The 16677-nt window shown below is 42.4% G+C and overlaps 1 long non-coding RNA gene across 2 annotated transcripts; it reads left to right on the top strand.

Moving 5' to 3' along the window:
- The first annotated feature begins 201 nt into the window (after positions 1-201).
- Positions 202-3215, top strand: LOC130306472 (uncharacterized). Of its 2 annotated transcripts, XR_008855829.1 has the most exons (4): positions 202-697; positions 1677-1755; positions 1920-2090; positions 2325-3215. It is a non-coding gene; the product is annotated as an uncharacterized LOC130306472 (long non-coding RNA). The 2 variants fall into 2 exon arrangements; XR_008855823.1 differs by having other exon boundaries at positions 1920-3215.
- Positions 3216-16677: the final 13462 nt, after the last annotated feature.

The raw sequence follows: 16677 nt of genomic DNA, 5'->3' as shown, positions 1-16677 counted from the left end.
TTTGACAACCATCTATCACCCATGCACACCCCTCTGTCACACCCTGCACCCCTCTGTTACCCATGTACACTCCTCTACACCCCTCTATCACCCTCTACACCCATCTGTCGCCCATGTACACCCCTCTGTCACACCCTACACCCCTCTGTCACCCATGTACACTCCTCTACACCCCGTACACCCCTCTGTCACCATGTAAATCCCTCTACACACCCGTCACCCATGTACACTCCTCTACACACCTGTCACCCATGTAAACCTCTCTACACCCCTCTGTCACCCATGTACACTCCTCTAAACACCCGTCACCCATGTACACCTTTCTACACCCCTCTATCACCCATGTACACTCCTCTACACACCTATCACCCATGTACAATCCTCTACACCCCTCTGTCACCCATGCACACTCCTCTACACACCTGTCACCCATGTACACCTTTCTACACCCCTCTGTTACCCATGTGCACTCCTCTACACACCTGTCACCCATGTACACCTTTCTACACCCCTATGTTACCACTTTATACCTATACACCCCTGTATTCCTCTTCACTTGTAAAAAAAAAATGTGGAGCCTAATAGGTTTGTTTTGCAGGTTTAACTGTGAAGAATTGTGGCTGGAAGAAATCGTCATGATGGCGCGGACCAGATGAAGAAGCGAAGGGAATGACGCTGATTGTAGAAGATGTAATTTGTGAGTTATATAGCCAACAGATAAATAGATATTGTGCATTGTGGCTGTTTTTTTTTTGCTCGTAAAGTTCGGTAGAGGTTCCCCACAAAAAAAAATATTTCCCAGGCATTCCCCGAGCCGAAAAAGGTTGAGAAACACTGGGATAGATGATAGATAACGGACCATGGGGGACGGGGGAGGGGTTGCGGGTGTATTGTCTGACATCTGGGACTCCACACCATTTCCGGAACAGGACCCTCGGTCTCAATGAGAGTGTGTGCTGTGAACGCCATTCATTTGTATGGGAGCACCGAAGGTGCATGACTTGTGCATCTCTGTCAATCCCTCTGTGATCAGATACTTACCGATATCCAGTAGATAGGGAATAAAATTATTTCCAATATTTTTTAAGAACATAGCCTTTTTCCTCAGGGAGATTGTCTGTCAGCTCTGGAACTTCACATCTGACAGACAGTCCCCTGAGGTGGAAAGCCTTGTGTTTTTTTAAACAAGTTGTAGAGGAAATTTGGATATAAGAAACTATAGTACTGTGACATCACATCTAATTCATATGGATTTCTCCATAGACTTGATGGTTATAGTAAATTGTTTTACCTCATCCATTTATTTGTGATCATATGCCAATCAGGTGTAGTGTGTACTGCTGGATGAATGCCAGTATTATAGTATTATAATGTATTTATCATATTGGGTAGAACACAATTATAATAAATATTAGAGTGTTGCTATTTAACAGTAAGTGAACGCAGAGAGTTAGCAAATGTTTAAAATGTATGAAATTTACCCCAGAGTGCTAGAACTCGGGTTTCTCACCTACTACCTGACTACAGGGCATAGTTTACCATTGGCTATTTATTATTTAACTACACTACATTGGCTGTGAAGTCTGTGTAGTTTATACTATACTGTCTGTATCTGTGTTTGATGATGGTGTCGTAATTCTTCTGTGATTTTTGCCACAATGTTTCTTTTTTAACAGCATACAAAATGAGTGTCCTCTCAGGTTTTCCCAGGTTGCAGTGTGACCCGAGACAATACATCACTAGTCAGGTGTTCAAGTAAGTACTAAAATCACTTTATGGGGGATAACCCCTTTAAATACATCCCAAGACAAGAAATTAGACTACTGAGTAACTATTTTGGCACTATGTCATCCTTTAGCTATTATAATTTTAATCTGTGTAAAGTACAGGCAATAAATTGTCCTCTTGTTTTTTGGCAGGCTTCCCTCCTCTTTTCAGGGAAACAATCTGCAACTTCCTAACTGAAAATCCCGGTCACAAAAGGCCTTGTGAAGTCAGGATGCCTCAGTCACATTAAAATCAAAGCATGAGACTGCAGCCGACCTTCAACTTACACGTTCTTAGGAATTTCATCCCTTAAGATTTGTATGGTGACTATGAAGAATGAGTTTATTTATTATTTAATCAATCATTGACCTATTCTCTATTCCTCATGTTTCTGATGTCAATAGGACAGTTATGATACCTTCATGATGTGTCTGTTGTGATATCACTAAATCTCTTCATTCTGTCCCCCTTTTTTAAATAGTATATTAAACATTTCCCTATTTTATGCTTTAAACGCTTCACTTTATATAACTAAATAATTTTTCCACTTCATTCAGGAGACTTACCAGTTCTTGTAAAAACCACCGAAATATCTTCTGTGCTGAGATATGATCACTAAGATATAGATCAAAGGCTCCACTACATGTCCGATGCAGTGATGGAAAGCTTATGTGGTTTTGAAAGCACAAAATACTTTAAACGGAGAGGAAGCAGATGTTGTGTTATTTGGTTATTTGAGCGGCACCAGATCTTACATAAGTCCCACTCCAGTACAAAGCATTTCTAATTAAAATGCTTAAAATGTATCACATTTCAATGTTATTTTAAAATAGTGCCCCTACTGTTAAATGAAGATAAATATGGAGACAGGGCTCTGCAGTGTGGTGTCCCGGTACAAGACTTGGTCCTGTCCCTGTCTTAAGTCCCCTCAGCCAGAGTCCCTTCATTCCCATAGGGCTCTCCTGCAGGGCTTACCCCTGGTTGCCTCATATAGATTGTGTAGTCTTTAATGTATATACATAGGAAATATATATGTATAGGACCTTTCCCGGGTCATGTGATGTACAGTTGTAATGTATAATTGTTCAAGGACCTTCCAGGGTCATGTGATGTACCCAGAGTTCACTGGGTTCAGGACTTACAGGTTTGCTGACCAATGAGCTTAGTCCAGCCCCTTATTATATGAAGGGCTGTAGCCACTAATTTCTCTCTCTTAGTTTCGGATTATCAAGCAAGCACACACATCTCAACAGAAATCTCAATTCAGCTAGGCCAAAGCCTAAGAACCTGCAGCCACTAAATCGTGAGTTACAAAGCTCAATCTACCAAATCCTATATGACTACTACCAGGTAAAAGATTATAATTAGTAGCACAGTGGCCTGCATCAAAGCTCATTGCTTCAAAGTCCCAGCAAAACCTGTGAGGAACCTGCATTCCGATTACCTCTTAAGAGACTGTTGTGTGAAGACTGTTGCATAAAATCTTCAAGTAAAGTTCTTCAGTTTATTCATAAAGTCTGCTGTGGACATTCCGTTATTTTCCCTACCATTTCTGGGGCGGTTGGCGGTTGGACCATCAACACTAAGGAAACCACACTCTGGAGTCACGACATCTAAGGGTTAATACCACCAGACCCTGCACTTACAACACCGCAACACCCCAGACACCACAACTCTTCTGGTTCACCACAGCAGCATGTACGTCAATCAACAAGGATAGGACAGGGGGCCAAGGAGGCAAGTGATGCTGCGGAACTAAAGCAGCTCAACTCTGCCTCCTTGACACTTGAGTCCTCCCTGGACCGAGTAAGGTCTGTATCATATCCAGCAGCTGTCATCTGCTGGTAATGAGCGACATTGGAGATGTCTTCCATTTAAATGGTTAAATGCAAAGACAATAGCGATCAAGGCATTTAAACATTAAAAAGCAATAATCCCTAGTGTCTAGGACCCATTGACATCTCAGAGATGAGTTATTGTGGAAGCCTGGAGTCTTTCTTATGTTCTTTGAGCTTCCATGGATCGGCAATTGTTTAAGGCTGTCTAATGCAGTCCTCAGCAATCGAGTGCCGATTACATGGGTTAATTTAATGCAATAGTATTTAATTGATCAATGTAAGTGGGGGCGGGGAGCAAAAAATGTGTTAAAACAATAAAATTGTGCAATTTCATATTTCTTCAATTTTTCCCTACATACAATTTGTTTCTGGCTTGGTAATACATTATCTGATAAAATTAAGTATGACAATTAGTAAAACTTGTCCCACAAAATATAAGCACTACTACAACTTAGTCGGTGGAAAAATAAACAAGTTATGGGTCTTAGAAGGCAAGGAGGAAAAAAATGTGAGCCACAAATCAAAACTCGCTGGGTCATGGAGCCTGGAGTTAAGGAGCCTATGACATGGCTCGACAATTGTGCAGAGAGGGTCCAGCAACCGTTCATGCGGCCCTTTACTTTCCTCATTGTCATCTGCCCTTCCCCTAATACATGTTGGAGACACTTTGCTGCCAAACAATGTTTTTAACCAGCTTAAAGGGGTACTCCCGTGGAAAACTTTTTTTTTTAAATCAAAATTTAAGTCAAACAGATTTGTAAATTACTTCTATTAAAAAATCTTAATCCTTCCAATAAATTTTATGGGCTGTATACTACAGAGGAAATGCTTTTCTTTTTGGATTTCTCTGATGTCATGACCACAGGGCTCTCTGTTGACCTCTGCTGTCCATTTTAGGAACTGTCCAGAGCAGCATATGTTTGCTATGGGGATTTTCTCCTGCTCTGGACAGTTCCAAAAATGGATAGCAGAGGTCAACAGAGAGCACTGTGGTCGTAACATCAGAGAAATCCAAAAAGAAAAGCATTTTTTCTGTAGTATATAGCCCCTAAAAAGGACTGGAAGGATTAAGATTTTTAATAGAAAGTAATTTACAAATCTCTTTAACTTTCTGGCACCAGTTGCTAAAAAACAGGACTTAAGGACTCCGCCCACTTGGCCATAAGGACAATTTTATCATTACGTTTTCGTTTTTTCCTCCTCGCCTTCAAAAAATCATCCACAGAATATGCGGGCTTGTTTTTTGCTTGACCAGTTGTCCATTGTAATGCCATCACTTACTTTACCATAAAATGTATGGCGCAACCAAACAAATACTATTTGTGTGGGGAAATGAAAAAGAAAAACGCAATTTAGCTAATTTTGGAATGTTTAGTTTTCATGCCGTACAATTTACGGTAAAAATGACACGTGGTCTTTATTCTTTGAGTCAATACGATTAAAATGATACCCATGATAACATACTTTTCTATTACTGTTGCGCTTAAAAACATCGCAAACTTTTTTACCAAATTAGTACGTTTAAAATCCCCCCATTTTGAAGACCTATAACTTTTTCATTTTTTCGTATAAGCGGCGGTATGAGGGCTCATTTTTTGCGCCATTATCTGTACTTTTTATTTATACCACGCCTATCCCTATTCCTCAGCGCTGGGACTGCTGTGTGATTGACACACAGGTCCCAGCGCATGCGTCCCCTTTGATTTTTATGTGTGCGTCGACCGCTTCCCCACCAAACACCCGCTCCCGCTGTTTCACATCTCCATGCGCCTGTGCAATGCTAGTTAGCTCACTCGCTCCCCGCCTCTACCATTGTACCGGCAGCGATGTCAGACAGCAGGAGCGAGCGCTTGCTGTGTAAATTCCTGTCGGTCGGCACACACATAAAAGTCAAAGGGGGGGGATGCGCTGGGATCTGTGTGTCAATAACACTGCAGTCCCAGCACTGAGGCATAGGGGATAGGCGTGGCAGCAGGAGGGCATAGCGAACCCCTGGCCACGCCTATCCAAATGTCAGTGACTGCAAAGAAAAGTGTTTTTTTGTGGTAATTACAACTGGAATAAAGAAGGTAAAAGTAATGCTGGATTACTGGTCTACACACAATACACAGACTATTGTTAGTTTATATGCCCCAAACTTTGTGACAGTTGCACTTTAATGACGTAACCGCTGCTGTTCTCAGGACCTGGGACCCTGCAGAAAACAGCAGCAGATTGGGGCATGGGCGGAGCTTAGTGATGACACCGCTGCTGCTCTCTGCTGGGTCCCGGCTCCTGGGAACAGCAGCAGTTACATCATTAAGCTCCACCCATGCCCCAAGCCAGTGCCCAGAGCGAAGATACCAGAGAACATTACAGGAGATCCACGCCACGGACCGGGACAAGGTGAGTACTGTTGTCATCAGTGTCCCCTGCACTACCTGTCTGTACCGATAGGTTAGTGCAGATGACACTGGTGACAGATTTCCTTTAACCCCTTAAGGACCAAGCCCATTTTAACCTTAAGGACCAGGCCAATTTTATTTTTGCATTTTTGTTTTTTCCTCCTCACCTTCTAAAATCCATAACTCTTTTATATTTCCATCTACAGACCCATATAAGGGCTTGTTTTTTGCATGACCAATCGTACTTTGTAATGAAACCTCTCATTTTACCATAAAATGTACGGCAAACCCGGGGAGGAAATTTAAATGAAAACCACAATTTTGCACATTTTGGAGGGTTGTGTTTTCACACTGTACAATTTACGGTAAAAATGAATTGTTCTTTATTCTGTGGCTCAGTACAATTAAAATTATACCCATGGCTAGATATTTTTATATTCTTGTACCGCTTAAAAAAAATCTAAAACTTTTTGTACAAAATCAGTTATCTAAAATCACCCTATTTTGACCACCTATAACTTTTTCATTTTTCCATATATAGAGCGGTATGAGGGCTAATTTTTTGCGCCATCATCTGTACTTTTTATTTACACCACATTCACGTTTATAAAACTTTTAGATCATTATTATAATTTTTTTTAAATAAAATGTGACAAAAAAGCAGCATTTTTTGACTTTTTTTATTTTTTACGTTTACGCCATTCACTGTACGGTATAATTAACATTATATATTGATAGTATGGACATTTATGCACACGGCGATACCATATATGTTTATTAAAAATGTTTATTAAAAAAAAATTACGCTTTTTGGGGGTCAAATGGGAAAAACGGACAATTTTCATTTTATTGGGGGAGGGGATTTTTCACTTTTTTTGCTTTTTATTTTTACATTTTTCAACCTTTTATGTCCCCATAGGAGACTATCTATAGCAATCCTTTGATTGCTAATACTCTTCAGTGCTATGTATAGGACATAGCACTGATCAGTATTATAGGTGATCTTCTGCTGTGGTCTGCTTGATCTCAGACCAGAGCAGAAGACCCCGGGAGATGGCCGGAGCCAGGTGAGGGGACCTCCGGCCACCATGCTGGATGATCGGATCGCAGCACGGCGGGCGATCCGATCATCCATTCAAACTACCGCACTGCCACAGATGCTGTGATCTGTATTGATCACGGCATCTGAGGGGTTAATGGCGGACATCTGCGCGATTGTGGATGTCGGCCATTACCGGCGTGTCCCATACTAGCAGCCGGATCCTGCCGTGTATGACGCGAGCACAGTTTCGATGCTCGCGGTCATACACAGGACGTAAATGTACGTCTTGGTGCAGGAAGTCTCGCTAAATCAGGACGTACATTTATGTGGTTTCCTGGTACCGTCTCTTGCATACCGTACCTTGTATCGTGGTCCCCAATGTCAGAGTTACTACGTTCAGGTAGGGTCCCCCAGGTGGGACAGCCCCTAGTCGCCTCCTCCTTCTCTAATTTCATAATGCTATTATGTATATATTTAATAATGTCTATATTTAATATAGTGTATATTAGTCTACTTACCTTGTTAGCGTCGCAGGACCTTCGGTCATGTGACCATGTTGATTCCTCTATGGTATGTTGGAGGACCTTTGGAGGTCCTTGGGTCACATGTTTACCCATAACTCACTGTACAGGAGATTGACAGTTGTATGGACCAGTGAGCTTAGTTCCAGCCCCTGCCCATATAAGGGAGCTGTAGCCAATTATCACTCTCTTGGGTTGCTGCTCTCATGGATGCCAGACTAGCAGGACAGATCTGTGCAACTTTCAAAGACAAGCTAGGCCAGAAACCTGCCGGCCTCAGCCTAAACTAAACCGTGAGTTAACATCTCAATCCCTGCTAAAGCTAGCGTGATTACTGGACCGAATCTAAACCCCCTAAATCCAGTGGATCACCGCAACAATAACCTTCTTAAGCTCAATAGACTCACGAGGTCCCAACCACTTGTGAAGCTCTAATAGACTCTGTTGTATGGACTGTTCCTGTTCATTATTGCCTAACATCTTCAGTAAAAGTTCCGACAAGTTTCTGCAAATCTCCGGTTGTGGACAATCAATTATTTCCTATCTCCCTATCGCTCTTGGTAAGGGTGGAGGTAGGACAAGCATACAGAGAATAGCCCTCACCCTGGCGTCACAAATAGAAAGGGTTAAGCAAGCACCCTTTAGTAACCGCACAGCTACATTCCCTACACCCAACTCCCCCAGTCCATGGACGTTAAGGGGTTAAGGACGGCGGGCGTATCCATATGCCCCCGTTTTAAAGTCCTTAAGGACTCTGCGCATATGGGTACGCCCGTGGGAATTTCAGTCCCCGCCGCTAGCAGGTCGGAAATCATTCAGCAGGCATCTGGGACCCTAACATGTCGGCGATCACTGGAAATCGCCGGTCAATTCAGACCGGCGATTTTCAGCGATTCCAGTTCCCGGCGCACGCTGGGCAGGGATCGGAGCCGGATGCCTGGTGAAATCATTCGGCAGGTATCCCACCAAAGTGCCGAGGGGGATCCTGAGGATCTCCCATATTGGCGATCGCCGCAGATAGCCGGTAAATACTAACCAGATCTCTAGGAAATGGTGGGCATATGCCTTACTTGCCTCTGACTCTTAAAGCGCCACAGAGGATGAGGAAGACCCCACCTTCCTTAGTTTCTCATCCTCCTCATCATCTTTTGATGATGAGCCACCAAGGCGGCGGAGCCGCAAACCTCCTCTGCTCCTGACCCTGTGTCCCATGCTAGTATGAGTCCCCCTGGCGCTCATATTAGTCAAGCCCCCCAGCAGAGTTTACTGGTGCCCCATACCGGCGAACTTGTCTGGACTCAGTCAGCGGACCACGAGCTCGTGATTCCTGAGTTTGTTGGCGACTCAGGATGCAAGATTGACCAGACGAACCTAGCAACCAATTTTTCAGTACCTACCTTTGCAGAACCGTGGTGTATATATATTTCTCCCATCCGGTTGCTCTCAGCAACCACTACTTATTACCTAACCTTGTAGATTCCAAATTAACCTCTTTCTAATATCCTGTGCTATGCTTGTGGGGCTTGTACCTCAGCCTCACACGCATACACAAGATCCACTACACAGTCTGTGTTGAACTAGCTGTCACTCAATGCTGCTGATGCCGTGTCTGACTTCTTCCCTAGAGGCTGGAGATGGGTGGCCCGGAGAGCTCTGACAGCCTGAGATCACATGATCAGGACATGGGGCGGCTACGTTATTCCCGGCCGCTGCTACATGCCAGTCATGTGATCTGCGGCTTGACGTCACTTGCGTAAGACGTCCACGGCTTACTCACATAACTCGGGGGATACGTATTGCGCTCCCCAGGTCATCTTTATGACCCGGAAGAAGTGCTCTGACTCAGTACTCCGGTAGCCATCTCAGCATCGGAGGTATGTATCCATATGATGGCGCATGCGCCCTCTATGTATGGCACTGTGACATCACTCCATAGGTAATATCTTATTGGATCTCCTGATGTTGTCTGCCCCTTCCTCTCAGGTGTTCGGCAGGCTTGTTGTCATTAGTCCTACAGGTGACTTTGTTAGGTATTTGACCATGTGACTTATTGTGAGCCTATGATTGGCTACATTTGTATATATAATACAGCCGCCCACCCACCCAGATTACGCCCCGGAAGAAGCCTTTAATGGTGAAACGTTGGGCGATGGAGGTCTGGCACACACTGTGACTTGGTCCACTGGGTAATATTATTTACACACTTGTGGTTGTGTTTATGCAGTTGTCTATCTTTGGCGCTATATTATTTAATCACTAGGATACTCCATCTATTATTAGCACTTCCATCAGGATTTTATGTTATGTTCTCTGATGATTACATCTTTGTATTTTGGGCTATTTATATACTTTTGGCGTCCTATTATTTACTCTTTTTTATAGCCATATGTACTTTTAGCAGCTGACATTTACCAGAGCCTCCGCTTCTTTTGCCTCTGTGGATGCTGAGTCGTATTCCGGCCTGTGTATTTACATTCATTTAGTGATTTTAAATGTATGTCTTTCCTGCATTTATGTAAATAAAACATTTTGATATTTTCACAATTTGATCTGTATACGCTTCTTCTTTCGATGTTTGAAATTGTTAAATTGTGTAAGGATCTTAATATACATCTTAGGGGACCCTAATGTATCATGGGAGGTTTGAAAATGCACATGGCCCCCGACTTCAATTTCAGCAAAATTCTCTCTCCAAAAGTCCAATAGTGCTTCTTCTGTTCTCAGACCTGTAGTGCGCCAGCAGAGCACTAAACATCCACATATGGGGTGTTTTCTTAATCGGGAGAAATTTGACTTCAAATTTTGGGGTCCATTTTCTCCTATTATCCCTTGTGAAAAAGAAAAATTTGGGGTAACCCCATCATTTTGGTGTTAAAAATCAAATTTTCCATTTTCACGTCCAACTTCAACGCAAAGTCGTCAAACACCTGTGAGGTTTTAAGGCTCACTATACCCCTTGTTATGTTCCTAGAGGGGTGTAGTTTCCAAAATAGTATGCCATGTGGGGGTTATTTTGCTGTTCCGTCACCATGGGGGCCTTCTAAATGCAACATGGCCCCCAAAAAACATGACAGGAAAATTTGGGGTTAAAGGGGTTCTCCACCATAAGGAGATTTTAGTACGTACCCAGCAGACAGTAATGGACATGCTTAGGAAGGATCTGCGCTTGTCTTGGGGCTAAATGGTTATGTTGTGAAATTACTATAACACTGTGGCTAGCTTTTTGTGAACTGGTATTTCCTATTGGAAATCCTTCTAACTACAAGTCCAACAATACCTAGTTTGTAAGTGTGAGGTCATTTTTTTTCTCACTCCCACACATCAGCTACCCCGTCCATTGAAGCACAGGTGTGCTGCCTTCCATGCTGTGCTGTAAACAATAGACCAGTATTTTCTGACCAGGGTGCCTCCAGCTGTTGCAAAACTAAAATTCACTGGAGAATAATCTCCTTTTCACCCAGCGATCGCTCCATCTATTGAAGCAGGCAGGCTCCCTGTCATTGCCTGAATAGTGATATAATGTCTCGGGCTGCACTGCAACCTGGGAAAACCTGAAACAACAGTCATTATGTATGCTGTTAAAAATAAACATTGTGGAAAAGATCTCATAAGGATTATGAGAAAACCGTCACACATAAGTACAGACACTATATTATGAACTACACTTACTTTACACCCCCTGTTGCATAGTCAAATAAATCCTGGATACCACTTTAAGGCACACAGCTCATTGTTTATGCATTTCTCCTTTGATATTCAGCATTATGCCTGAACTGCGTGTTCCACCAATTCATGGTCAGATTTATTTCCTGTAATTATTTTATTCATCCTCTTCAAATATATCATTGAGAGGTTCTTTTTTTTATTTTCCACTGGCTGTTGCTGCAAAATTGTGGGGAAGATTTCTTAAAACCCGTCCAGAGGAAAAGTTGCCGAGTTGTCCAATGCAACCAATCAGAACCCTTCTATTATTTTTGAAAAGGCCTCAGAAAAATGAAAGAAGTGATCTTATTGGTTGCTATGGGAACCCTTATGCCATCAAATCAGCTCTGATGCATCATATATATATATATATATATATATATATATATATATATATATAGATATATCTTCATTCATTCTGAGCTTAGGAGCCCAGTGGGCGATTCTAATGTACCCGAAGCCAAGTCACAGTGACTGGCCACCCCATCACACCGCCTATGATGGAAAGGCACATGTGGCTTAGGTGTGAGTTGTCCAATTCCAGATCTTTAATATGAACTACGGTGGAGATTTCCATTGTTAACAATGGATTGGATTCAGTATCAATGATACTATATTCAAGGTCGCAAAGAAGCGCTGCCAGGAACTAGTATCCAAAGTATTTAGAGAAATCTTACAGCTTTAATAATATCATGTTAATTGATAACAATGGGAGCTAGATTTCAGATTAAAAAAAATGCACTGTGTGAACATGCGATTAAACATGGATACATGGATACTTTTTGATAGAGGTCTCTTCTCTTTAGTAACTGATGTGCCTATAGGTGCTCTTGTTATAGTTTAAAAAAAAAACTGCAAAGAAGTTTCTCTAGAATTATATGATTAAAAAATTATAAAAACATAAAATTAGTTTAAAAAAATACAAATAAATCAAACCGCCAGCACCATCCCTGTACATATATCAGGCCTATAGTACAAGTACGCAAATTATACATATCATAAATTAAAATAACACATTTTAGTGTAATTTTCTAAGCTCAAAGATAGAAATATAACACCTTTTTGGACTTTTGCACAATTTACACCTTAAAAACTTATGTAAGACAAAAAAAATCTGAAAAATATATATACATAAACAACACAGTATGTGAAAAAAGCTAAGTAATACTTGAGTAACACAATAAAGTTTGGTAAGTATCTGTAGTATTATGATTGGGGCAATTGACATTAGGAAACTTTCCTATTAATTGCAGATAGCATTGGCCAACAATTCCTGCCTGTTGTAAAGTAAGTACAGTACCTACAAATAATAGTGTGATAATGGACATCTCACTGCAAACACTCATATTTAGATTGTAGTGCATTTTTTTTGTAGATTCCTTTTAATTGTATCTTAAAGGGGTACTCCGGCGCTTACACATCTTATCCCGCCGCTGGGGACCCCCGTGATCTTGCACGCCGCACCCCGTTAAAATCAGTCCCCGGAGCGTGTTTGCTCCGCGTCTGATTACTGCCGACCACGGGGCCCCCCTCAATGCAAGCCTATGGGAGGGGGTGTGACAGCTATATTACATTGAGGCCTTGTGCTAATAAAAAAAATCACATGTTCCCTATCATTGTGAACTCAGAATGCAGTGGTCCCTCAAGTTACAATATTAATTGGTTCCAGGACGACCATTGTATGTGGAAACCATTGTATGTTGAGACCATCACTCTATGGAAACCTGGTAACTGGTTCTGAAGTCATCCAAAAATAAGAAAAAGTGAGGATTAAACAAAAATAAGTAGATAACTAATATAGATAAATTCCTTACATATAAAAGTAAGAAAGAGCTGCTGGGAGCTGTAAATCACTGTCTATGTAGAGGAGAGGATCTTCTTCAGGGTCCTGTACAGTACACACAGCGTCCCAAAAAAGAAACATGGAGCCGCTCTTACTGGTGTCCAAAGGAGCAGCTAACTGTGGCACAGGTAAATAGTACAGAACATGTAGTACCTTCCTGTACTGTAGGGAGGCGCTACCAGACAGGAAATAAGTGCATGCACTTCAGTAATACATGGGTTTTACCAGTGAATGCCCATTCTGATTGGTCAGTTCTTCTAGCCATTGACACGTTTCACAGATCTGGACGGTCCATAGCATTGTATGTTGAGTCTGGTTTCAAGTTACATTGGTCCAGAATAGACCATTGTATGTTGAAACTATTGTATGTTGAGGCCATTGTAAGTTGAGGGACAACTGTATCCGATAAAGATAAAATGATAACAGAATGTTACAAATCTTTGCTAGTTATCTTTACTCAGTACAGTAACCCCCCCGACATGCGATGGCCCCAACATATGATCAAATCTACATACAATGGCCTCTCAGAGGCCATTGTATGTCGATGTCAGCATCAAAATACAATGCTTTTATACGTCGGGGCCATCGCATTAACTGCTATCCGACAGCGCAAAATACTTAAGTTGCTGTCGGATAGCAGTTTAAGCATCCCGGACAGGTTCACTTATCTATCCCCGCTGCTCCTGCGTCTTCTTCGGGATCCTCCGGCTTCTTCCGCATCTTCTCCGTGTCCGGGCCTCGCTTTCCGGCGTCGTTATTACGTCGCTGCGCACGCCGCAACGTAATAACGTCACCAGAAAGCGAGGCCCGGACACCGGAGAAGATGCGGAAGAAGCCAGATGATCCCGAAGAAGACGCTGGAGCAGCGGGACAGCATTGGGAGCCCCTGGGATAGCATCGGGAGCGGTGAGGACGCGGTCCGGAGCGGCGGGGACAGGTGAGTATTAAATGCACTTTTTACATTGCACGAATCCCTCAACATACGTTGGATTCGACAAACAATGGGTCGTTTGGAACGAATTACCATCGTATGTTGAGGGACCACTGTAATTAGTTGAGGTCCCTTTGGCAGGGATCACAGACTCCATTCTTCTTGGTTATGATGTTACAATGTTTACACACCTGGATTTGGGGATTTTCTTTTCTACAGAAATGTTCTATTGGGTTCAAGAGCTCTGATTGGGCCACTCAAGAACATTCACAGAGTTTACCCTAAGTCACCCCTGTGTTGTTTTGGCTTTGTGCTTGGGGTCATTGAGGGAGATTTATCAAAACCTGTCCAGTGGGAAAGTTGCCCAGTAGTGCATAGCAACCAATCATCTTTCATTTTGCAGCGACCTTGTTAAAAATGACAGAATCGAGCTGATAGGTTGCTATGGGCTACTGTGCATCTTTTCCTCTGGACAGGTTTTGATAAATCTCTCCAATTGTCTTGTTGAAAAGTGAACTTTCAGCCCAGTCTGATGTCCAGAGCACTGAGCCAGAGTGATCACTAGGTCCTTGGTCACCTCTCTTAGCAAGGCCCTTCTCCCCCAATGACTTTGTTTGGTGGGGCGGCCAGCTCTTGGTTGTTCCAAACGTCTTCCATTTAAGAATTCTGGAGGCCACTGTTCTTATGAACTGTGCCTCCACATAATCCTGTCAGTGAGCTCTACTGGCTGGTCCATCATCATGGCTTGGTCTTTGCTCCGATATGTATTGTCAGGCGTGAGACCTTATATAGACAGGGATGCATCTTTCCAAACCATGTCCAATAAACTGACTTTGCCGCAAGTGTAGACACATTTCAAAGAAACGGGAAGCCCCAGATAATTTATTTCAAGTTTCATAGCAAAGGGTCTGAATAGTTGTTATGTCAATGGAAATCTAGATTTTTAATAAATTTGCAAACATTTTTAAAATTCACTTAAAATTTTCACTTTTTTTTAGAAATGGGGTATTGCATGCAGAATGATGGGGGGGGGGGGGGGGGGGGACAAAAGCCACAGCATAAAATGTAAAGATAAAGGGTGAGTGCATGAGTGAGGTGAGAGTTAAGTAACAAACTCTCAGTGTTTTGCAACCAGTGTGCCTCCAGCTGTTGCATAACTACAACCCCCAGCATGCGCAGACAGCCAAAGTGCTTGCTGGAAGTTGTAGTAGTATGCCTCCAGTTGTTGCATAACTACAAGTCCCAGCATGCCCTTCATCTGTCACTGCATGCTGGGAGTTGTCGTTTTGCAACTTGCAACAACTGGAGGCACACTGGTTGTGAAACATTGTTTAAAAAAAAAGTTTTATAAACTTGTTGTGTTTTTTTTATTTGCTTTACAGGCTTAGTAGTGGAAGCTGCCTTATAGACGGAGCCCATTACTAAGACGGGGCTTAGCATTAGCCCCAAAAACAGCTAGCGCAAAATCCCAATTATTACCCCAGTATCCACCACCACAGGGGTGCCAGGAAGGGCCAGTACCAACAGGCCTGGAGCATCAAGAATGGCAGTCCTGGGCCTAGGCGGTAACAGGCTGGCGTTATTTAGGCTGAGGAGGGCCAGTAACAATGGTCCTTGCCCACCCTGGTAACGTCAGGCTGTTGCTGCTTGGTTGGTATCTGGCTGAGAATGAAGATATGGGGAACCGCCCATGTTTTTTTTTTAATAAATAAATAAATGTTTGAAAACAAAGAAACGCATAGGGTTCCCCCTATTTTCATTCTCAGCCAGATACCAACCAAGCAGCAACAGCCTGACGTTACCAGGGGGGGGACAAGGACCATTGTTAATGGTCCTCCCGGGCCTAAATAACACCAGCCTGTTACCACCTAGGCTCAGGAGCGCCATTTTTGACGCTCCGGGCCTGTTGGTATCGGCTCTTCCCGGCACCCCTGTGGCAGAGGTTACCAGGGTAAGTAATGGATTCTGTCTATAAGACAGCTTCCACTACTAAGCCTGTAAAGTAAATAAAAAAAAAAAACACAACACATTTAAAAAAAACTTTGATTTAACACCTTAAGGACCAATACAAGTATTGCCCCTGTATTACAACCTGTATGCCCCTGAAAGACCAAGCCTGTTTTTTTCAAATCAGGAATGTCTGACTTTATTAGAAAATAACTGGTAATGTTTTGCCAATCATGATAATTCTGACATGGTTTTTTTTTGTCACAAGTTGTCCTTCAAGTACATAGTAAAAGTAAGCAGATATCATTTGTAGTTTTCTTTTTTTACAATGCAAAAAAATCATGAAATTTAAAAAAAATAAAGATTTTTTGCTATTTTAACACTAATAGGTTGCATATATTTATACTTTCTGACCAAATAGTTTATGAAACTTATACTTTCAGATGTCTACTTTATTTTGAAAGCATTTCTTTTGTTTTTAATTAACATTTTAAATGAATTAGAAGTCTAACAATTTAACTTGAAATGTAGAAAATTTGAAAAGTACAGAAATTTTAAGCTGGTAGAACATAGGAACCCCCCCTTAAATCAGGGGCAGACAAATCACATGTGCAGCATGTTCAGCTGCACAGGGGCCCGCCACTACACATGGGCCCTCAGGCACTGGCCAAGGGCCCCCTTGAGAGAGAGGTGCAGCTGGTG

This window comes from Hyla sarda, chromosome 1 (assembly GCF_029499605.1).
Source record: "Hyla sarda isolate aHylSar1 chromosome 1, aHylSar1.hap1, whole genome shotgun sequence".
In the NCBI taxonomy this organism is placed as follows: domain Eukaryota; kingdom Metazoa; phylum Chordata; class Amphibia; order Anura; family Hylidae; genus Hyla; species Hyla sarda.
The sequence above is the reverse complement of the archived record's forward strand: the minus strand, read 5'-3'. Positions and strand labels throughout refer to the sequence as shown.